This window comes from Harpegnathos saltator, unplaced genomic scaffold (assembly GCF_003227715.2).
Source record: "Harpegnathos saltator strain DR-91 unplaced genomic scaffold, Hsal_v8.6 scaffold4, whole genome shotgun sequence".
Classification (NCBI taxonomy): Eukaryota; Metazoa; Arthropoda; class Insecta; order Hymenoptera; family Formicidae; genus Harpegnathos; species Harpegnathos saltator.
Window position 1 is genome coordinate 1,365,641 of NW_020230205.1, and position 24,508 is coordinate 1,390,148.

Here is a 24,508-nt window from a genome sequence, read left to right on the forward strand (position 1 = left end):
AGGTACATACGAACAATAAATTATGCAGTTCAGTGCACCAAAAATTACTATTGATGATGTTTATAGTCACCACCCATGTCGATTGTTGCCGATACGAATCGTTACATCCATATACGAGCGGTAGTTTTGGAGATTGATAGATTATGTGAACGAGTTTCCATTAATACTCCAAGCACGTATATCTATCCATAAGGATATGTTGTACCACACGTCTTCGCGCATACATATTCTACTCATGCGACAGATCGTTTACGAGAAGACAATAGAAGGCATTGGTACTGTTTCTTGCAATAACTTTCCTGTTTTCGCTTTATTATCACAACCATGAACACATGCTGCTACACTTATTGCTGAATTCCATGGCAGTTAATTCACATACCAAATGAAGAACGCAACATGATTGCGACTGTCTCCACAATTGTGAACTTCATTCATAATCCCAAAGAACTGTTGGATGGTCTTAACTAATTTTACTAATTTTTAATCTTCTAATTTCGTTACGCGAATAACGAATTCCTAAAAATTCATTGAATTCACACAATTTTGTGAAATTGTTCGTATTAGCCTAGATACAAAGAGAGATGTTTATAATCTCCAAAAACTAATCGAACTAATCAATTCATTTATATCAGTTGGCTATTTTCAAATCTCAATCTCAAATGTCGCTGCTGAATAAGGAACTCATAGTGGCCAGGGCCACATGCGCCTGCACGTATACACATACATGAGCATCAGAGTGAATGTGCGTGCACACGTACGATCTCCTCAGTGATGAAGGCACGCGTGTTTCGAGCATTACGGGGTGTAAATTGCAACCGCGTCACGTAGACGAAGTTATAAGAGAAGTGGAGAAAGGCGGAAATATAACGTGTATGTCTCGGAAAAGATATGTGAGAGATGCTCTACTCCCACTGATGTATAGGAGATGTTGCTGTGTCAGAGACTACCGGACACACTGGGTCTTTCGACGAACTCACTTAAGAGACAGGGGATGAAAGGGAATAAGGGTCGAGCATAGAAAAAAAGAGAATTGGGCGACAATCGGTGGATGCTAGTTCCCAAATTCGCTCAATAGGGAGACGCCCTAGCGATTGGGGAAGAGACACCCCGTGCGCCATCTCCGGGAAGATAAAAGTAATTCGCGATTCTTGGTCCATATACCGGTATCTTTCGCACGTCCGGAAAAGGCTGGGTGGAGTTAGCGTTTAGAATATCGCAATCTCCCACAAACTCTTAATTGATATATAATCAAAATGATATTAGTTAACTGGACATATAGTTATAAGATAATTATATTGAAAACAAGTTTATATACACACAAAGTAAACAACATCTTGCGTAAGTAATTTAAATATGCGGTTAATGATTTGTGGGAAAAATATTATATAGTGTTGGTACTTAATAAAAAATTACACAATTAAGTTATATCATCATCTTAAATTTATTTTATATGTCGCCTTTAACAAATGCTTAAATTAATTATAGCAAAAGATAGAAACACGAATCATTATTAAGTGTATATTATACACCTGGGATAAAATTACTTGCTATTGTGAATATTCGATACATGTTATTAACCATATTATTATATATGTTAATACTAGTGTGTTACTAGTGTGTTAATAATAATGTGTAAATTATTATGTGTATTATATAAATAAAATGTATACCAAAATAATGTCACATGTAAACATCTTAATAAACTTTAAAGTAAATCTATAGGCATAATCACATGTTGTAATAATTCTATATTGATAGAATATAATTAATAAATGAATAATGATAAATAAAGTTAGGTAATATTAATATATACATATCTTGTATATTTTATCATAAAATAACAAAGTGTAAAGCCGCCAAGGTCAAGGCGTATATTTCCAAGTCTGCTTTATCGGCTGAGGTCGTCTGGCGAAACTTCATACTTTATCTAGTGAGACATTTGCAAGCTTAGTAGGTACAATTTATTTACTAAAAATGTATAAAAATTATAACATTACAAGTACCAAACTTGTGCAGTTATATCATTATACTGTATAAGATTTTATATTATATCTTTCAATAAAATAAACTTGTAATTGCATCGTAATATTGATATATAAACCGAAAAATTCCTCCTGTTTGTTTATAAAATTATAAGTTTGCGTTGATAAAAGCTGAATGCACATTCAATCATAAAACATATTTCTTATTACGTTTCGTGATTTCTCACGCTTCAGCAATCTCCTCTAACTTAGCAACGATATGTGAGTCGTAATTGAGGCAACTTGTTACATAGTATTCGCGTTACATAATATGTTACGGAATTGCTATATTGATGCTATATTATTGAGCAAGAAAAGAAAAATTATAGTATATAGATTTTTATGATAATTATATGATATTTATACAGACAACAGAGTGTATAAACTATAAAAATTCCTTCGCAGAGTTCGCAATAACGCAGAAGGATTATTAATACTATACGGTGTAAGATGTAATCTAACATACGATATCTTGTCAATTGAATCACGTACGAATAAGCCAATGACCTCGCTCGAGTAATTTAACTCAACAATATGGTGCGAACAAGGTACAAACTGCAAAGTATGGAAAGGCTAGAGTTTTTCTACTTATGTTTTCCCGTGCAAGCACACTTTGTCATATTCGCGAAATGTTAATCACGAGACGGCACACACGATGCTGAAGAATCGACTGCGAAGCACGTGACAGTCGACCGATCGTCTGACAGACGCGACGTTAGTGACGTAATGACGTGGCGGAAGGTCCGGAACGTGCGGGACAAGCGAGTGAACAGGCGTGTGACAGTCCCACGAACGGGGTGGGCCTCTTAACGACATCAGCTGAGAAAGCACGAGGAAGTGAGAGGAAACGAGAAACCGTCAGGGAGGGGGAAAAAGGGAGGAAGAGAAGTGAAGAGAAGAGAGCGAGGCGAAACGGTCGGACTTGTGACTCGATGCGTTTTACTGCTGCTTTACGGCGGTTTATTGCACCATCAAAACATAAAATGCCTGGCCGGGAAGCGTGCATACGCGTGGGTACACCCCCACTTCACTTTTACCGCCAACTGCCGGTTAAACCGGGCAACATTCCCCCGATTTCTTGCTCCAGAGAACGTTCTCATCCGGCCATCTCGAATTCTCTTTCTCTCTCCTGCTTCTACCAAACGCGGTCATCGGCTCTCTTCTATCGCTTCTTTTTCATCTACCCGCTAGGCTCACGCCTTTCTTGATATCACGAATTTTATTCGCTGTGTCGCGGCCAGTCTCGTCTCGGAAAGTTCACTCTCTGTTCTTACAGTCGGACTGCCGACACACGCTTTTCGGTAGCCTACTTTCGACGATTACGGCAACTTCGCGAATTGGCATTCCTGTAAATGCTAAATTTACTGGTCTAAAAACGCGAAGACTAAAAGTCCGCTATACTCCATGAAAACAATATATTTGTGAAATGTTGAATGTCAAGATATTGCGTAATTCCAGCACACGGAAAAGTGGATTATTTAATTTTTGAATTTTATAGATTGTTTGTCGAATTTAAGTGCAATAATTGAGAAATTTTGAATGTATAGTAAAAAAGTTCGTATTTTGATCTAATTTCGTTGCATAAATGAACATTGCTTATAACATTTAACAATGATAAAAATACTGATTATGCTATAGTACCACTATGAGTTTCCGTCCAGCCAAGTAGATCTTATTTTAAACGGTTTTTAGATTTTTTCACTTCAACGATCATACAATAATGGATACCATCATCAAGACACAATAGCGTGCTTTCAGCAGCTGAGAGAATTGCTCAATGGAAAATTTATTAGACCGCGGAGTTTATAAACCGACCGAGATTACGCTGAAAATTTTATTAATCGCACCATGTTTGGCCGTTACTGATATTACTCCGATATTATTTTAAAGTCTTGTTCTACGTAATCAGATTTTTATATCTCTATAATGTTCTACGTGCATATTTATTATTTTTATCATTCTATTGCGTCACTAGGCTACGCAGTGCAATTGCATATAATACTTTTATATCTGCAGAAAGTTATTTGAATAACTAAAGAGTATTTTTGAAATCGTCTTACGTAAGAAATGTTCAAGCTCATACTGAAATTTCTAAATTGTCTAGTTTAGTTTAATTTTAAATAAAAAGAAAGTTCTATACGAATTACTTTATCTGCAAGAGAATGGAGGGTAGCATAGAGATAGAGGTTGAAGCTGAGCTCTTGTGTGAAAATCAATAATCCTTCGGCAATGGTCTGTTTTACTACTTGCAATGTATATTATTTGCTATACAAGAGTGTTCTTCTCTATAATGTAAAACACGTAGTTTCCTGATTAATTCAAGAAATTTATTTTGAAACAAATATGCCTCGTGCAATTTTCTTTTATAAATATTCCTTATTTTATGTAGTATAAAAACAATAATAAGATAAATACTATAAACACGCTATTTTGCAATTATAATTAAGATGAAAGTTAATTTAAAACGAGAACTACAACGTCACATCTTTCCCTCTTTTATCTCTCTTATAATAATTAATAATTGTTGAGTAGAAAAAATCGCGAAAATACTATGTAACAGTAGCGTCATCTGGCGCAGGGTGCAGAAACTAATATCCTTGGCATGTGCACCCTTCTCTGTTGCATTTGCACGTTTCCCCGTGGAGAGAAGCGGTCGATCAAACAGAATCCGATTCTGCAAAAACCTCCCTTACTCCCGTACCTCATAGTTTTCGCGAAAATCTACGATATACCCTCAGAGATAAATAGTTCTCTCCAATGTCGCCAGGGTGGCGTTAGAAAAGAGAAACATGCGGCACACACATATATATACATACATGATTATAAATATACAAAATTCATTTAAAATTGCACGTATATATTTAAAAGAACGTTGTTATCTGGAACGTCCACCTTTTATCTCGGTTATTATCGCTTGAATATATTTCGAAGATAAATATTTTATATTTCTTGATATTTTGTATCGGCTTAGTCCGCAAGTATCATGACAAAGTAACAAATTTGAAATAAATTTGCATATAATTTTGACGTAGCAAAACTTTTATAATCTTACTTATAAATTTTAATGTATCTGTTAAGAGGGCTAAAAGTTCCATTATCTATACGTAATACATATGTATATTGTGTCTAAATGGTATGTACATATCTATTTTTTTGTATTTATATATACCTTGACATTATGAGTTATTTTTCGGATGTAAATAGTTGTTCCTCGCCGCGTCCTCCCCTCCTCCCATACATATGTGTGACTGCATAAATATGCTCATTATTAATAATAAATATCAAAATGTTATAAATTCTTTCGCACGATTATGAAAATTTAAATTAAATTTTTACATTTAAATTTGTCGTAATTCATACGAATGAAAATATGTAATATTTTATTTTGTATATTATTAAATAGTTTTTATCGTATTTAGTTCCTGTCATGTTATAAAATACTGCATTATATTCAACTTTTAATGGATATTATTACTTAATTACTAATAAGATATTCATTACAGAATGAAATTATGCTTTTCCTTATATCGTAATATTATCCTTATAAATATGAATTAACTTATTAGTTATAGTTTTGACACATCAATTATAAACATTGATATTTTTGTCTTTTCCTAAAGATAGAACTAGGACAGGATCATACGGAAAGCGAAAAAACTAAATATCAGTCAATTTCAATTAATATATATAAGCAGATCCCTATAATTTCAATAAAATACGCTTGTCATTAATCTTTGTTTTTGTTTATAAAATATGCGACTAACGCGCTTTCGATTTAAGGAGGTCAACTTGTGACATCTCTCGCTGCGTCGCCGAAACATGTGGCGGTAGTTTCCCTCAGACATCCAACGACGCAAACCGCCCCGCGGTAGCTATCCGCCGACTGACACAATCATAAAACTTTAACTGCTTAATAAAAGCGTTATACGAGCCACTGTCTCGCGCAAAAAATCAACACCAAAAACCGAAGCGCTGTTCATAGCGCGTTGAGGCGCCGGCGTTCAAAGCGACCGAGCGATTTCTTTGTTTTGAGTGGAGCAATAAGAAACAAAAGAGGGTGCACATTATTCGGGTGCTGATTTAACTACCGTACTGGTTGAAAAAAGATATTCAATAAATTAATATATTAAAAAGAATGCGACATATCGTTCTATCGTGTGCGTGTTGCCTATATCATTTAACAATTTTTGTTTTATGTGATAACATATCTTATAAAACAATTCAATAAAGATTAGAGATCTGGAAAATGTACTATTACACAACATCGTTGCATACATATTGCTAATATTCTTGGGCATTTTTGTTTTCTTTTTGTTTCTAATATTTATATTATTAGAAATATTTCAATATGTAGAATGTGAATGTGCGCACACATTTTCATTATCTATATGAAAATTGAAAAATATTCTCATGGTGTTGTTAGGAAACCAAGATCTTGGATACTAGTAGAGCGGTCTTTCAGTGTAACATAAAGTAAAGTGCATAGTCGTTGCTCCAATCCATAGAAGGGTTGCGTGGTTGGCCTTGGAGGGTCGTTTGCACCGTTCTTGACCGCACCGCACGGAGTGGCCACCTCAGAGCATGGTCCTTTGAGGAAAGAATGAATCTCAGTAGGCGTATTATGCTCATTGCAAAAACATAGCATAAATGAGCTCGAGTTATTCGCGTAATAATTTTACATCTGTTCAATATTGCGTAATTGTTGAAACAGTAATTATGTCTTTGTAAGGAATTAATATATCTCAATTAACCTGAAAATGTTTAAACGTCAGCTTCAACTAAATATAAATTTTACTGATAGAAACGATTTTTGTATATGACTAACGACACAGTAAACACTTTTGAGAACTTTGCTATACGAATGCAACATAGTAACTAGTCGTCTTGTCGCGGTTACATCCTGCCTCGTCCTACGTGTCAGTTCCAACTCGAATACAAACTGCTGTTATTACGACGTGATAAGAATCCTTACGAAAATCCTAGAAATCATGGTGTCCATGATTAAAAGAATGTAAATAAAGAGAGGCATGGCTGAGAACAATATTGAACACAAAACAGAAGCAGATGCAGAGGCACCCGTCATAAAGACAGAACAATACATTTAGTAAAACTAAAATTCCTAGTTATATCACTTATAGGTTATATCACTTAACGTTCGATCTAACGCCTATACTTGAATAACTGATACGTTTGATCTTTTAATAATCCTAAAGTTAAGGAATGAGAGAGCATTGATATCGGTTCGAATATCTCAATTTGACTCTTGACATGTCATACATTTTTAATTAAATCACATTAATTCATATGTGCAAAGAGAAAATCGTATTCTTACTTCTTCAACGTCACTAGAGAGGACGTGAAGAATAATTAAAATTACGTGAACTATTGCATCAACATAATATATTTAGGAGCAGGACATATAAAACGACTTGTCTCCGGTAAAGAATGCGTCGCGCCCGCATTTAACAACGTAAACCGTACATTCAGTGGAACTTAACACGGCAGAATTATGGTCGGTCGATAAGGTTGAGAACCCCCATTGGATTTACGATGTCGGTCGGCAGATGATCGCTCGCGATTGCACGGCCTTGTGTCGTAAAGCGACGATGACGCAGGCTTACTACGTGCGTGCACGCATATGGAAGCCCCACAGCTTTTCTGGCATCGAACAGGACACGTACAAGAACGTATAGAAATGCGTTAATGACTTCTTGAGATCTGTGCAGTTATTGACTTAAAAACAACGCACCCGCCGAAATAATTAGTTTATTCAAGTTTTTAATTCTTAATTTACACCTTCACGTTCCATATTCATAGCCAGAACTCATATCCCGACATTGACTCGACTTATTAGCGAAATCTTTCTCATATAATATACTGACTTTGAAATAAATGAAACTTCTTGAAGAAGTTACTGATTAAGTTGGATTATTTACTGGCCGTCGGGTCATATTCAACTTCACCAAGATTACATTGCTTAAGAAGTAATTACAACACATTTTTCTAATGTTCAATTTTACTTTTCCAAATGTGTAACATGCGTAAAACGCAAATATACATACGTATTACATTCATAGTCAAGAGTTTAACTGCATTGTAGACGAAACGTAGTAATGTTCCAACTTAACTTATAACCATAATTTCTATATTCTATTTTAAATGCTATATTCACGTTGAATGTGTATATATGGACTAAATTATTTAGATTAAAAAAACTGTATTTTTACAAAAAATATAATTCATATAAAAATGTTAGCAGATCAGATTAATGCTCTCGATATTAGCTTAATTGATCGATATAAGTATGTGAAAAAAGATAACACCTCGATAATACTAACATACCAGAAGAACTTAAACTTTATGAACCCCAACAATTTCCTTATGTTCATATGTATAAACGCAAGATCGTAGTAAAATTTAGCTACGGCCATAGTAAAGTCGATAACAAATAACAACATGGGAAAATAAGTTCTCCGCCAAAGTACGTGGGATAGAATCCCATCCGGATAACGCGGACAGCATACACAAGCCAGAAGTATTTAGTACGAGCTTATTATATCGTGAAAACGAAAACCGAAGGCAGGCAACCTTGTAGCATTCGAATGATAATTGCGCCTGGATTTCTTATCTGCCTTCTTTACTTTTCGGCTCCCGACTTAAGTATACTAAAGAGAGAAAGAGAAAAAAAATATATACATTTAATCAGTACGTGGTATACAAATTAAGATAATAGTAAAATTATACAAAAGTTATCGCTAACAAAGTTTTGTACGCTTTTTTTTACAATTAAGAAACTAACCTCATTTGAGATCAAATTTGAGTTAAATATTCGTTACATGTACGAGCCTATGCTACAAGGTTGCCTGCCATCGGTTTTCGTTTTCACGATATACGTAATAAGCTCGTACTAAATATTTCTGGCTTGTGTATGCTGTCCGCGTTATTCGGATGGGATTCTATCCCACGTACTTTGGCGGAGAACTTACTAAATGATAATATTATTATATCATTGTCGCGTAATATAAATTTCATAATTTTGTGACTATCATCGTAAAACGTTCATTGACCAGACTGCTAGTCATGATGCCACGCTACAAACTTCGAATATAGCGGAGATAAAAATACTCTGTAGCTGCTAAGCCACTCGTAGCGTGAGGTTATATATATCGTGTATTTTGTGTGCGCACGCGCGCGCACGTAAGTACATGTATTATTGGGGTTATGCTGTAGTACATTCTATGCAGTTACAAGAACGTGAGTGTCAATTCTATCGTAAAAAAGAAAAAAAAGGGAAAGTCACATCTATATATTCAACTTCAAAGCAATCTGATACAAAACGGATGAAAAGTGAATTATTCGCAATTATTCTAATTTAAATGTTGAAAACATTTACGTAATTTAAAATCTCTGGTCTTTTGATGCCTATTAAAGTACAAGACATGTAGGCATCTAAAAAAAAGAAAGGAAAAAGAAAAGGGAACAAAACAGTTCTCAAATCATTCGTGTAAGATAAAAACAGGGATCAAACGATACGAAACAACTGCCACCTCGGTATAACGGAGTCTTCAAAAAATCTTCCGACGAAAACCATACCAAACTCCTTAATCTCTGTTCCTCGATAAAGTGGCCGTGAGGCGAAACACAGTTTCCTGCGCGAACTGAACAGTGAAAAACAAGAAGTGCGGTCGACGGCGGGCGTAAGGCGAGGCAGAGGGGTAGGAGTCGGGGAAAAAAGGACGGCGATAAGTAAGAGTGCAGTTTGGAAAAGGATATAGAAGGAAAATATATGATAATACGCCTTAGGGTGGCTGGCTGCCTGTCTCTGCGGGGGTTGGAAGAGAAAGATAGGGGTTCGAGATCGCTCGCTGGGGGTTGGGCGTGGTGCCTAACGCTATCCCCCTAACCTTCCCACTTCCTCTGTTCCCCGTTCTTCTATCGCCCTCTCCAGCTCCCTCGCCACTCGATCTCCACCGACCAACCGCTCGCACCCACGGTGGTCGATACCTCGGAGCCGCGTGCCCGACAAGCGTCGCGACGCCGGAATTCCGCGCCTGTCATGGCCGCCGCTGCGTACGTACGTGTGTGCTCGCGCGCCCTCGGCTCATCCCGGGATTCCCAATTTGGATCACTATGACGTCGGTGAGTAGCAATCTCTGCTAATTTTTGTCGCGACAGAGCAGCAATTTCGCTAGACACGTCGTCCCCAAACCTCTATTCTAAACGTATTACTTGGAGCCCAATGATTATTATATATCTTGTTAAACAGAAGAAAAAGAAAAGAGGAATTAACCAGAACTTATATCGCGATAAGATATACGTGGAACGTTGATGATTGTTGACGTTAGGAAGTTATCTCGCTTTGAAACGTCTCGATAAATGAGACAACCTATTTATTATTCCTATTGCGATAAATTTCGTGACTCTTGTCTTTAAGTCCGGTGTCGATCCAAACTTGAAAGCGTCAAGCTTAATTCACTCGTTTGAGGAACACCAACGAAAACAAATGAGTTGGCATCAGTTACGATGATTAGAGCACATTTACCGAAATACGCTTTCGGGTTAATGAAAAAAGGCAGTTTCTTATTGAGGAGATGCTTGAGCAACGCTTCAGTACAAGCGAGGCACTATCTTTGTGAAACCGAAGAGCCTAACTGATTTACAAGTGCCATCGAGTCGTCGCTTCAACAGTCCCCGGAAGATCCTGAAGAGGGATAGGTTGAGCAGGGCCTGTCGAAGCATACGAAGAAGTAGAGAAGCAAAGCAGAAGGAGGAGTCAAGTTGTTTATTTGATGGCGCCATAAAAGGCCTCTTTATGTTTATCTCCCATTTAAAACGCTCGCATAAAACCAGTGACTGCACACACAAACCATCAGCCAAACATAAATCATGCCGTGAAACGGACGGATAGAACTGTGCTCAAGAACCACCTTGTGTGATTCTTATACTTACGCGAGAAATAATTCGCTATGTCACAAGGCAACGGGTGCAGTTGCCGCTTGAGTGATATCGGCTCTCGTGCAATATTTGCATAGGCATTTTATAAATCACGCAGCACCAATATTATAACACTATATTGACGGAGAAATCGTCATTAAGAAAAAACTTTGTAGCAGCCTTGACGACAGCGCATCACATCACACCACGCGCGATACTTTCAACGACGCTTAAAATTTTATACATATTAACGGAGTCCTTTTTTTATTGGTCGTTTTGAATATAAAATACGTCGAGTTAATGAAGCGCACGGATGGGAAATATGAGACGGCCGGTTTGCACAAGATGCGAATTCCAAAAATCTCACGGATATCGAAACTATGCCAACCGGTCTTCTTCGATTCCTCCTCCATCTCTTTCAGCCGCTACACTGATGAAAAGATCTGTCTAATCTTCTCTCGCCCCGTCAGGTAAAAAAAAACAGAATCTTACGAGAAATCCTGGCAGTCTAAGAATAGGCTGTGTCCTTGTAATATCGATACTTCCCTGAACGATTCTTGACTAAGGGATTAAGGTTTTCCAGCGGAAAGGAATCGTAAGCAATCACGTACATGTAGCTTGTCACTCATTGATTTGTGTCGTTTATTGCGAAATATCAGTACGAAGAATCAGTACGAAGAACCCGGAACGTGGTGGAGATACTGCATGAGAAATCTCCGCAACGTGTGACGTGCGCTTTCGACGAGAGAAGTACCGAGTTGGAAGACTGGGACGAATATCGATATTGTTGGTTAGCTGGAACAAGTTCCGACGTTTAGCTGCTGAGAATAGTTACGCGTTTATACCACCACTATTAATGATGCTACCGTTGTATATAATGACTCATATACGTAAGCTGATATAGTAGTCATAACACTTATTACAATTATTAAAATTTTTAATTTTACGTTTATATATATATATATATATATACATACGTTGAAAATTATGACTATTATGTGTTAAAATTATTGTTATGTTGATCTTTAAATCTTTCATAAAAAAGATTCCAAGAATCATGATGCTATACATTCTTTGCGCATGCGCACACGTCTCAGTTTATTGAATATACTACAACAAATTATCATTGTTTGGTGCCCAGATGTTATCTCTCAAAAGTATTATATGCAATGTTGTTAAAACTTATATATTGCATATGAGAAGATCGTTCTTGTATGTTTATTGACAGGACTTTTAGTTTACACAACATGGTGCAATAAATATTTTGCACGAAATATCAAAAATGTCATAATTCAAAGCGATTATAGAAATTTCTTTCTCAAAATGATTTACGTTTATGTATATAATCAGTATAAATATTACCAATCATTTTATTTGATCTTTTAATAATAATTTTTTATTTATATTTTGGCAATAATTATTGCTTTCTTTTCTAATTTATACACATACATAGATAAATAAAAATATACATATGAAATTCTTTAATCGCAATTTGTTGGATGGAAAAGCATCCAAGATGAAATCTTAGCTTCTCGTAAACAACGTTGTAACGTGAAAAATTCGCAACGGGTTTTGCGAGCAAAGGCTAACATGGAAACTTCTAAACAGGTCCTACGCTGAAAAAGTCTCGCAGCGCTAAAAAGCGCACCATAGACTGAGCCAAGATCGCAAATCCGTATCATCGGAAAGGCGAGGAACAAAAAAGAGTTGATTTAACGTCAAGGTTGAGACACTACTGTGACGAATCTGACAACCCTTCTTTCCGCATACGCAATTCAAAGAAAGCCTTTGCGACCTTCGTCCCCTAAAGGGTTATCTATCGTTTGACACTGGGAATAACACGATACCCTTTTTTTACTCAGGTATACTGCAGAACTAGTGACGTAAAAAAGGTTTGATTTTTTTATGGCGAAGGCGTAAAAGGTGTGACGTGCACCTTAGCTGCCGGAATGACAAAATCTCCGTTCAGAACTGAACCAGTGTAGGCGAGACGAGACCTTGACGCGTTCTAAAGGGGTAATCAGCCCTCCTCTGGCCGAACCTTGACTGTAATGCCTCTCTAGCATGTCTCATCTTGTGCCGCGAGCGTGTATGTGATGTGCGTGCGTCAATCGGTGTAACAGTGTTGCGTAGGTATGTGTGTCGTGTCCCTGCGCTTCTGTCATTCTACCGTTGAAGTTTGTCTACGAAGCATGGATCATCCGGTGCCTCGGACAGTGTCGTTTTCTGCACATTGTAATCTGTCCGAGCAGTCTGCTAAAATTGTGCAATCTGTATGTAACACATGTTGATTGTCGGGAGTGTGATACTTAGTGCTCTGTGTGGTTGGTTTTGTTAAGTACGCTGTTTGATAACCTATCAAATTCAGCCTAAAAATGGCGACATTGCTGCTGTCTTGCGATCAACATACTTCGATCGGGAAATAACGTGTGGAAGGTAACTACATTGTCACACGCGACCGTTTGTGTTTCCTATGTATATTCAATGACGTGAATTAAATAAACTAAGTATCGGAACGAGGTTATTTCAGTTCGTGCAAAAATAATATCAGAGTGTACATTCGATGATGACGTGTGATGTTCAATGACACGTCTGATTTCGTGGTGCCATTGACATTTTATTTGCTGAGTTTGAGAAAAATGCTTAGGTATCGTTGTATATTTCGATGGTAAGCAACACATTGATATTAAAGATAATCGAAGAAAGTATTTAAATTATGAACGGTGAGCGTCGCGCGCGCGCACGCGCGCGGTAAGTTTCTCATATCCGACGGCATCAATGTGCTAAGCGTCTGTAGAAATATCTTTGTTAAGAATGCGGATATCTCAATGTGTGACTAACCTTTACGATCTTAATTGTCGATGCCAATGATAAATAATTCAGGAACTTAAAGCTAGATTTTAATTAACGCAATATATACACTGCGTACGGAATTGCGTACCTATGATGATCATGAAATTCATGCAAGAATCACATCATATTTCTTATATATCTTGTCGTAAACAAATTACGCATAAGTACACTCATCTATCAATGTTTTTGATTAATTAATTTAACTCTTTTAATTGTCTGTTTATTTTAACGATTAGAAGGAACAATGTTCTGAAAAGTTACTCACCGACACAAATAAACATTTGTTTTATAGAGCGCAGATATTGCGCGCTTAATTTTTCTTACGTTGATCAAGTTTTACTCTGATTAAGTATAATATAACAAATAAAATCTTAATAACGCAACTCAATAAAAATAGTTCATTGTATTAGTATATTGCCGTCGACATTTATCATATAACACTCGTTTTTCATTATAAACCGGCTCAAAATTTGTTCTTTAATAATGAACAAAGCGAAACATATTTCCAGTGAAGTTATACGTAATTTTTTTCTTTCAATTCGTGAAGAATCCACTTATCCAATTGCTCTACTTTCTTCATAACATTTAAATGTTTAGAAACATTTGAGTAGTGTACTTTAGTAGTGTACTTTAGTAGTGTTTTACAGCATGCAATAACTTGAATTGCGAAACGCGAGCTTAATTCAATAATATTTTACAATTGTTTATTGCTAATAACGGATTCTGAATATTCACGCGACGTGTTTTTAACATTATTATCAATCAAAGGGAACTTCCAAACTAATATCTTGTTATGCATTTAATTGAATTATTTTTGCTTCCTTAAACATTGAATTAATCGCTTTAGTTAATTATTTACATTGTCATTATTCTCTAAACTTTAATAAACAAGATTAGAAGCGCACAAACATATATACTAATAATGATACATTAAAAAGTAGAAAACACGATTTAATTTTGTGTACAATAAGCTACACCTGTGTGTATATGTTTGTACGCGTGTGTGTCACATTAACAATTTCAAAAACATTGAGACGTGGAAAACTGCTACGAGTTATGTACAATTATTGCTAGCGACGTGTGATAAGATGCGACATTTACAGCTCACATTTCGCCGTTGAATCGAAAAAGACTCAATACGACTTAATAGTTGTCAAACATCGTCTCGTAACTATATTTTTATCATACACAAAGTTATTTGTTATTTGAATTCGAATTAGCCTTTGAACATATGTGAAATCCTTCTCCAGAATATATTCTTATAACAAATGTGCTTTTACGAGAAGTACTTTTCTTCGGAAAATTGTAATTGCACATATTGCCGTCAATAAGTAATGATACTGTCAGCCCTTCCGAGTGAGCTGTGAGCAACTTGTCGGTTCTTTATTCACACGGTTTAATTATGCAAACGAACATTCGCGCGTATAAATACCATCAGCGGATACTCAACTATATTAGTTAGCGAGAGTTTCGTATGGACTATCGTTTGTGTTGTACTTGCATTCTACGTGCGGGCTGACTCTAAGAACGTCTCGGCATCGTTGGCATTCTCACATAGACTCACAACACACACGCGCGTCTTGCGTGCAGCCATCTTAGCGCACATTCACATGCGCGCAGCTTCACACATTCACCGTTCAGCATACGGTCCCCACAGTTTTGGACTGTGGTAGCTCCCCTCGCTACCGGTTAGGAAGGGGAGGCGGCCATTCGTGTAGCTTGAACCCAATCCAAAGGGCCTGATGCTACCGGCGTCGATATTATGGCTCTCGGTTCATCGACGCGCTCCTCGGCGCGATTTTTCAACACCACGACGAAAAATCTTTTACCAAATCATTCGGACATCGTCAACGTGTTACGTAAAATGTTTCTTTCATGATAACATAATTCGCGCTCACTGTTAGAAATTGCATTAAGCAGACCTTTTGTAACAATCATCCAGTTTCGGAAATCTTAACAATTCATATCATAGACCTTCAGCAGGAAAATATTCAAAGCAGGTAACTTCACGTCGCGCGCGTTGTAGAATATTCTGGATAGATCGGCTTGAATTCATGAATTCAAATCGATACTTCTTCATATCGATTTATTCGTAATAATAACAATACTCCGTTTATCGTTATCACACTGAGTTCACGAAAGAAGATGCATTCTTTTTACGACGAAAGATGTTCATGCAAATATACCATTGAATTGATAAATTTTATCTAAGAGACATCATGAGGAGATATCATGCATAAATAGCGAGAGAATGTTGAATCCTATAGTTGTATCTCGGAGGTTGAAAGAAAGAAATTGTTGATACACTTCAAATCCGAGACGCACGGGCTGGCTTGAAAGCACTACGAGCATCATGGAGGCAGATACTTTTTGGTCAGCGGCGGCAATTTCGCCAAAACCGTTTGGAGTCCTTTACGGGTGAACGGTAAAGAGGGATCAAAATAGCTAGAGAAAGATAGGACAGGAGAGGGAGGATGAAAGGATAGTAGGTGAGGGCAGCGGTGGGAGAAAGAGATTCGACAATCGTAACATCCGGGATCCGGCAAAATTAGGTGGGCGTGTTTCATCGTAGGTGGAAGAAAGATGCGCGGCAATTCACTCGATTCGTTACCTCATTGAAAAATGTTTTTTATATTAGCGTTCCATCAAAATGATATTCGTTAACCCGAGAGTACCTTTAAGCGGTTCGGTAATTGAATTTATTTACACATGCCAATCGTAATCTAATCGAATCGAACGCTAACTTATTTGCATCATCAAACCACATAATTCTTTGATTATCCATAACTTTGATAGCTACCTTGCGATGTGCTCTATACAAATTAAAAACTGATACCTGCGATTACAATGACTGGAGCCACAATGTACAATGATTATATGATGTGAAATGTTTATATCGTCGACGAGTTTTCCTCATGCCGTTCAGTTCTCTCGGTGAAGCACTGGTAAATACAGTGGGAAACATATTATGATAAGGATCTTAAGAGACCCTACGTTTTATTAATGGCTCTCTCGCATGCGATCCACGACGAACATAGACGTATATACCCCTTTTTCTCCTCGTGCCTTCGTGCAATTTTAATTATTCCGCGGAATATGCGGATCGAGGTCGCGAGTACAAAAATGCAGAACCAAGATATTAAATAAATGGCAAATTCAACGAAATGCGCACATTATTGTGAGAAAGATGAACACAGTGCAGGTGCATTATCGACGCGATCGCCAGATGCGATCTTTTTCCGAGCGCTCACGTAACCGTAACACACGCGTGCCACCACATAAATCAGTTGAGTCTCTATCTACTTAAAGTATCGTACACACTACACCAAGGGAACAAAGAGAACACAGTGACTTCGTTATTGCTCCCGTTATGCTGATTCGCCCACATAACATTTGCTTAAACAGTAGATTATTATGAAGCAATAACACTTCAAATATACGAGAATGTGGGGTCGTTCTGATGTTTCAGCGACGAATTCGTCTTCCACACGCACCGCGTATACAGATGAAAGTAGATTTTGCGCCATTACGTCCCATATGATTTGTTTTTAATCAGTTCATTATCGTTATACGCGGAATAACGTTATTTCTGCATTCCTCGTACGTTGCTTCATTACAAACGACACTAGCGCGAAATTATATCATAAAGATTATTGGAATGGAGAATTTGTTACACGCCAAGCTGTATGTATGCGCACTACCGAGGGCGATTCATCGAATCGACTCGCACGATTGCAAGTGGAAAGGCCATAAAGCGTGTCCGACGTCGAAGTATTGGTTAACCGCATTCCCATTCCAGAAACGTGCGCGCCGGCCAAGTGTCGCGACGGCTGCAATCGTAAATAACATTTCAGCAATTAGCACATGCGACAGAGGGGCGTGTTCTAACCGTAAGGGGTGGCTGCGCCCCACGAATCATGGTTCGAATATAGGATTCACGTAATAAGGATTACGCCGGAGTATTACCGGGACCTCCAGTGGAATCTCATGAGTTAACCTAACCTGATCTAACCTCTCCGACGGTCTTGGTCGGAACACTTGACTCAATCATTCAGGAAGGTGCAAGCGACAAAAACCATGAAGGGATTAGCGCGCTTAGCTGGACTTTCGGAAAATAGTCGATAAATTTAGATATATCTAAATTTCGATGAATTTGGATTACCCTCGATCAATATAAGAAATAGAGAACAAAAAACTTTTTAAGTATATCACTAAAGAAGGAGAAAGACGTAATTATGAAATATGTCTGTCCTGCCGAGACAAGGCAATTAGAAGTCCATGTGACACAAACCATCTTTGTCGGCACATTTATTTCGACTGTTTGTCGCACGACGGCGAAGGCAAACGAGAAATCGAAACGGAAGAATTCAAGGTGAAAATCCAACGGACGAATCAAGTATAATATATGAACAACATTTACAATATAGTTTTAATTCATTCTCTTCTTGAATATAAATCTTTGATAAAGCAAAAATAAAATAAGCACTAGCTCCATCGAAAAAAAATTATTTTTGTACTTTCATGACTAAACAGTGAAATAGATTTTATCCATGTGTCATTGTTATTATCATATAATTACATCAAATTAGTGTATATTCTTTCTGTTTATGGTTTAGTAAAATAGAAGTATGAAATAAAAGTATAATAGTTGTTAAATTACATCATTCAACAAATAGCGTTAATATAATTATACTAATATAATATTTAGCAGCAATTTGTTGCTCATAAATATAAATCTCTGGAGCCAAACTAATATAAATATAGAAACGAGTTCCTGTGTGGTTTAATTTATTAACAACTTCAAAAGACCTCTTTTAAAATAAGATTGTATATATTATTGATATTTATCTTGTATGTTAAATCGCATTCTACCTTAACTCAATAAGAAATAAACAAGTGTGTCGACAACAAGCACCATTACAAGCAATAAAGAACACGTCCGCGTTAATAAAGTCGTCTAAAACTTTTACATTTAACTTAACAAATTTGCTATAATCTTTTCGACATTGACTTCACATTGATTAACAATGCTGCAAGGTGCATTTATGAATTATTGAATGTACAACTTATCGGATGCACAATCCTTTAACCTATAAATTCGATGCGTAACGACGCCACGGATTTTGCCCCACAGACGAAGTTGGACGCTGCGCGACAGGAAAGAGGGGCAAGCACGACATAAAAGAAGGATCGAAAAGGCGCAACGTGGAATCATGAAAGTTCGCAAACTCGTGCAAACGACCGCTCGAACGCATGAAAAAGAAGTAAAAGGAAGAAAAGAGAAAGGGAAAGAGAGAATGAGAGAAAGAAAGCGAGAAAGAGAAGGAGAAGAAGACGAGATGTTCTAAGATGGGCCACGAAGTGATGGAGAGAGAGGTGGTACTGGAAAGGTGGGAGTAGTGCAGAGGGTAAGGTAGAAAGGAACATGGCTCTAGAAAAGAGGGAAGGAGGCAAAAGTTTCGCTCGTAAAGCGAATGGAGGCAAAAAAGGAAAATTACATTAAGAAACTCGAGCGTAGTCGGTGTGATGGTACTCGGCTGCTGGTATGCAACATGGGGTGGGCTCCGAAGAACTATATCTCTCTTTCTCTCTGCTTTTTTTATTAATAATCCTTTCACAAGTTATTAGTGACAGTAAAAAAGCAAACAGCAATATGAGAGACGAATATAGCATTAAGTTAACATTACACAAATTGCTTAATTATTGCGATTATTTCTTAATTATATATGTAAGCATCCCTGTTAAAGCATTTCTTATTTGATATTTTCATGTATGAAAAAAGGTTAACTGATAAAACAAAATCTCTGTTACTTATTTTGGAAACTGGGATAGGGAAACACAACATCTTGCCTTGCTTACGAATTATTGTGGGTCAGAAGAATATGCAAATTATGTATGGAAAGACCAATAGAGAAGAAATTATCTACATACAAAACCAAGATATATGTTGGACCTGTGCTGGATGTAACAGTACAAAAAAAAACGACGCGATGTGTAATATATACCCAGCAAAGACAATTGAGACAAATTTGGAATGTCAGTAAGTTGCGATAATAGTTGCAATAGCCGAACAAAGAGGAAGAAGTACTGAAAAGAAGCTTATAACGTTCTAGCAGAGGTTCAAGCGCGAGATTAAACAAAGGAAGGAGAGTTTCGTTGTAGGGGGCAATGAATGGGGGAGGGAAGATGGCGCTAGCGCACCTCGCGCGATAGTTAGTTTCGAGTATACGGGAATACATACAGGCAGTAGGAGAAAGAAGAGGCGAAGGAAGAAGAAAAGGAAGAAGGAGCGAGCGAGCGAGCGAGCGAGAGAGAGAGAGAGAGAGAGAGAGAGAGAAGGGAGAGCAGAGAGCAGAGAGAGAAAGAGGGAGAAAGAGGAAGAATGAGGGAGGGAGAGAGAAGATCGTCTGCATATAAAGTGGACGGGAAATGAACCGGGTTACGTTGAGTCGGTAGGTAAAAGCGTGTGTCGGTGCCTCTCTACGAAGTTTGCCCGCCTTTTTACTTGGCGTACATTTCGTTTACATAGAGTACACGCTCGCGCTCACGCGCAAATGCGGTGTACACTACGTGTCGCGTACGTGTATACGCGCATATACGTATATACGAACGGACAAGAGTAGGTAGAAGGTCGAAGCCTGGTTAAAAGCGCGCAGGGTGCTCGCAATGGCAGGCGATTTTCAACTTTTGCTATCGCGTAGCCGAGAATGGAAAATGGAGAATCCCGTTGGCGAAATATACGCCTGAACTGAGCTCGTTTAGTTTGAAAGTTTTTCGAGGGTCTTCGTAGTTTTCTTCTTCCTCTCCCCTTTCTCTCTCTCTCTCTCTCTCTCTCTCTCTCTCTCTCTCTCTCTCTCTCTCTCTCTCTCTCTCTCACTTTCTATCTATCTACCTATCCATCTTTATCTTTTTTCTCTCTTTCCCCTTTCTCTTTCGTTTATTCTTTCCTCATGTTCTCTTGCCGTTCTTCGTTGTCGTTATTTCTATCAAGATCTTGGATAGCAGCGAGCGACATTGAACACGTTGGTGCGTAGTCCTGACCGACAGATAAACGCCAGGATATGCTCAATACGTTTGGCGAAACAATCCCGAATATTCCTGCATCATTTCGCGCCGGCGGATGTAACAGCGCGTACGCGCGAACATAATTATCTCTTTGTTTCCGAGCGGGTGTTGAGTGTTTTAATTTGCAAATGAAATGCCATACGGATGTGACCGCCGCGGAGTTCAATTAGAGAGATTCGAGACACGGATGTTCCACATTCCTGCAGCACCCGCCGTGCAGTTTTCCCAATGGAACTTAACAGTTTCACGTCCCGTGCGCAGCTCCGCAAATGGAAAACTTTTGTTCGCAGCTGTGACCGAACGTTCTTACGATCATCTAGGTGCAGATATGTCGAGTAGCTTTCTTGAAATGAATCTTATAAGCGTCGAAATGCTGACTTATCAAGCTGACTTATAGTGACCGAAATTTGCGTAATGAACAAGAACAATCACTCGCCGTAAGCGTATGAAACAAGTTGCATTCAAACGAAATATTCAGCGTCCGTTGAGGAACAAGCAACTAATTATATTTGAGTCGCGTGTGATTTCAATTGACCTATATCAGCGCGAGCGAATTCTGTGTGATCCGTAAAAGTCATCGTAAAAAATATAATTCCGCTAACGACAAGCAAATGGAATACATGGGGCTGGAATGTCGAGAGGCAGAACTTCACGATCATCAAAAGTCAGGAAGCCCGATCGTAAATTTCTCTATGACGTTTATAGTCAGACACCTCGTGGCTGAAATTCTCGTTAGATGAGAATCTGAAACGTGCGATGATCGTTAATCTGATCGCTTGCGACGAATAGGAATTGGACTTTAGCGTAATTTAGACCCTGCCAAGACAAGCTGCATTTGTTTTAATAATTTATATCGCGGAAAATTGCGTCATGTCACCACGAAATGACGCTACTAACGATTCCAAATCTTGAACACTTCGTAACTCCGTTCCTAAATTATAACAGAGATTTTAATTAAATATTAAGTAACCTTTATCACATTGTTTTTAACAAGGTTAACGCTATACCTGTGAAGTTAACTTATTCTGAAGTTAACTCATGTTGAATCTTTTAGGATATCCTATCTTGTAATACAATTTTGAGATTTGAGAAAAGATATAACCTCTACTAGTAAAGAGACTAACATTCCACTAGCCGATACTGTTCTTTGAAATAAATAGAGGTCATAAAAGAAGAAATGAGATATACATAAAACATAACACTCTGTATTATTGCGCTGGACACATTATCCAGATACAATAATTCTTAAGTGACACAATTCCAGACTTTATCACAGGCTATATCAGATTCAGCAACAGCAAGCTTCGAAGATTTGGCGCAATTGGCTTCATCTGAAGTTGGGTGGTATTTGTGAACGACTATTTTCGGAATGTTATTGGAATTCGTCCATTCGTTTAACTCTTTTCGCGAGATCTTTGCCGACTGAACGCTAATAAAGACTGCAATACAAACTGCAGCGAGCGACAATTCGTGGGAGATGGCAACAAAGTGACTATAAAAATCTCTATAGTATATCCCTATGATAGTGATGGTATTCTTTGCAAGGGAGACCGACAAGTCGCGACAAGATTGAATCAGTGGAAGCTCATAAAACTTTCGCGACATACGCGCAATCTTTCTCTCTCTCTCTCTCTCTATGTGCGTGTGTTTTTTACATTAGTCATCAGTAATTAAAATAATCTTCTGAATATATAATCTTTGTATATTCAACGTCATCACATCCTCAAGAGAAGTCCTCAAATAGTACAAATCAATATTAGTTCCTACATATGTACATAATTCTCTCAGTTTAAGAATATAATTCGAAATGACGATATAGACGATCACAGTTTTCATTAAATTTCACGATACAACATATACGCGCACTTAACACAGATCTCTTTACCACGAGCTTGTCACGAATTCATTTAGCGTCTACCCAATCTCACTGGTCATGCATTCCGGATCGTTTTTAGATTTAACCTATTCAAATATGCAAATTACCGTGGTACGTAGTCGAGCTACTTCGAAGATTCTTGGAGGAGAATGGGCGATTTGGTTCGCTTGTACTGGAAGGGGGAATATAATCCTCGCCTATGGGAGATTGTGGGCGGCCAAAATAAACGAGCAAAAAGGACACCAAGAGGAATCCAGCCAGGCGTGTGCGCGCACACATATGTGCGGCAATCCTTTATCGGCACCGATCAATATCCGCCGATATTAAGGAAAGAATTAGCTGAAACGAGAAGTGATAGTGATCAATTATAGGGTGGGTCGGTACTAAAACACTATATACACTTTCTCTTTCATATATTCCTACGCAAAAATTATATGATAGATGTAATTACATATTTTTAACCTTATATATAATAATTATCACATTATTCAGTTATTAGTCTTCATAGAAACAACAAACTTTTCTCATTGTTTTACTACATGTTCAAATTTTATGATTATATCATGAATATGTTTTCAAATACGTATAATACATATAATGATAATAATAAACAAATTTTAGACTGTGAATTGAACTAAAGCATACTAAATTAAAGCACAGGAATATTCCACGAATACACCTTAATCTTACAGCCTACATGTCCACGTTGTACATGCTATGTAAGTTTTTGGCTCGTGTCCCGACATTAATTCAATTGCACCAAGAATTCGAATCTTAACAAGCAAAATAGAGTCCAAAACAAATTGTCACTTCGTACAGATAAGCCATGTCGTTTCGGAGTTGCTTACAAATTGAGAACAATTTACTATAAGGACTCGTAGTGCGTCCCGAAAAAAGGCCGACGTCACTTCAGAAAATACGCATTATAGTGCCTAATAATCGCGCGCGGGTTGAAAGCATGATGGCGGCACAAGGCGGGGCTCTCCGCGAATATTTCTGTCTGCGTAGGTAACTTCGGAGTAGGAGAGAAAGAGAGACAGAGGATAGGGAGAGAGAAGAGAGCCGAGAGCCGAGAGAAGGGAAGAGGCAAAGCGGACAGGAGGAGAACGGGAGGCCAACTGTAATCGTTCCTCGATTCAACCAGAAAGGGAATCCGACGTTCCAATTCCAGCCGTTCTCTCCTTCCTACTTTAATTAAAATCAGAAGTTGACGACCGGCCGCCGAGTTCTACCTTTTTAACAAAAACATGAAATGTCGTATCTTAATGAGACAGAATTGTTTTCGTTACTTCTGTCGTGGGTACTGCGACGATGATTTCAGTTGATTTTGGAAAGTTCAGATGTATGCACTTCTTCAAGTCCTCAGTGCCTTCAAGTCCATTACTATTTATAATTTATTTATCTTGGAATGTCGGCAGTATCGAGTATACAAGGAGGTGTATAATGATTGAGTCGAGTACTATCGTTCCGTAAACCTTTCATTTACTTTTATTTCACTTCTGCCTGATTTGTATGATGTCCGAAGTAACAAACGATGAAGTAATTAGCTGAACATTGTCAACGAGACAATTAAATACGATAACATTAATAGTTTCTTGTTTTTTTCGAGACTGTAAAAGATAATCACAAGACTATCAGAAGTACACATGTAGTGCATGACTTTTAACAGTCCTTGAAGATTATTGGAATAAAACTTATATTGATCATTCAATCTCTTAGAAACAGTATTAATCCGCCGTATAACATTATACGATAGTTA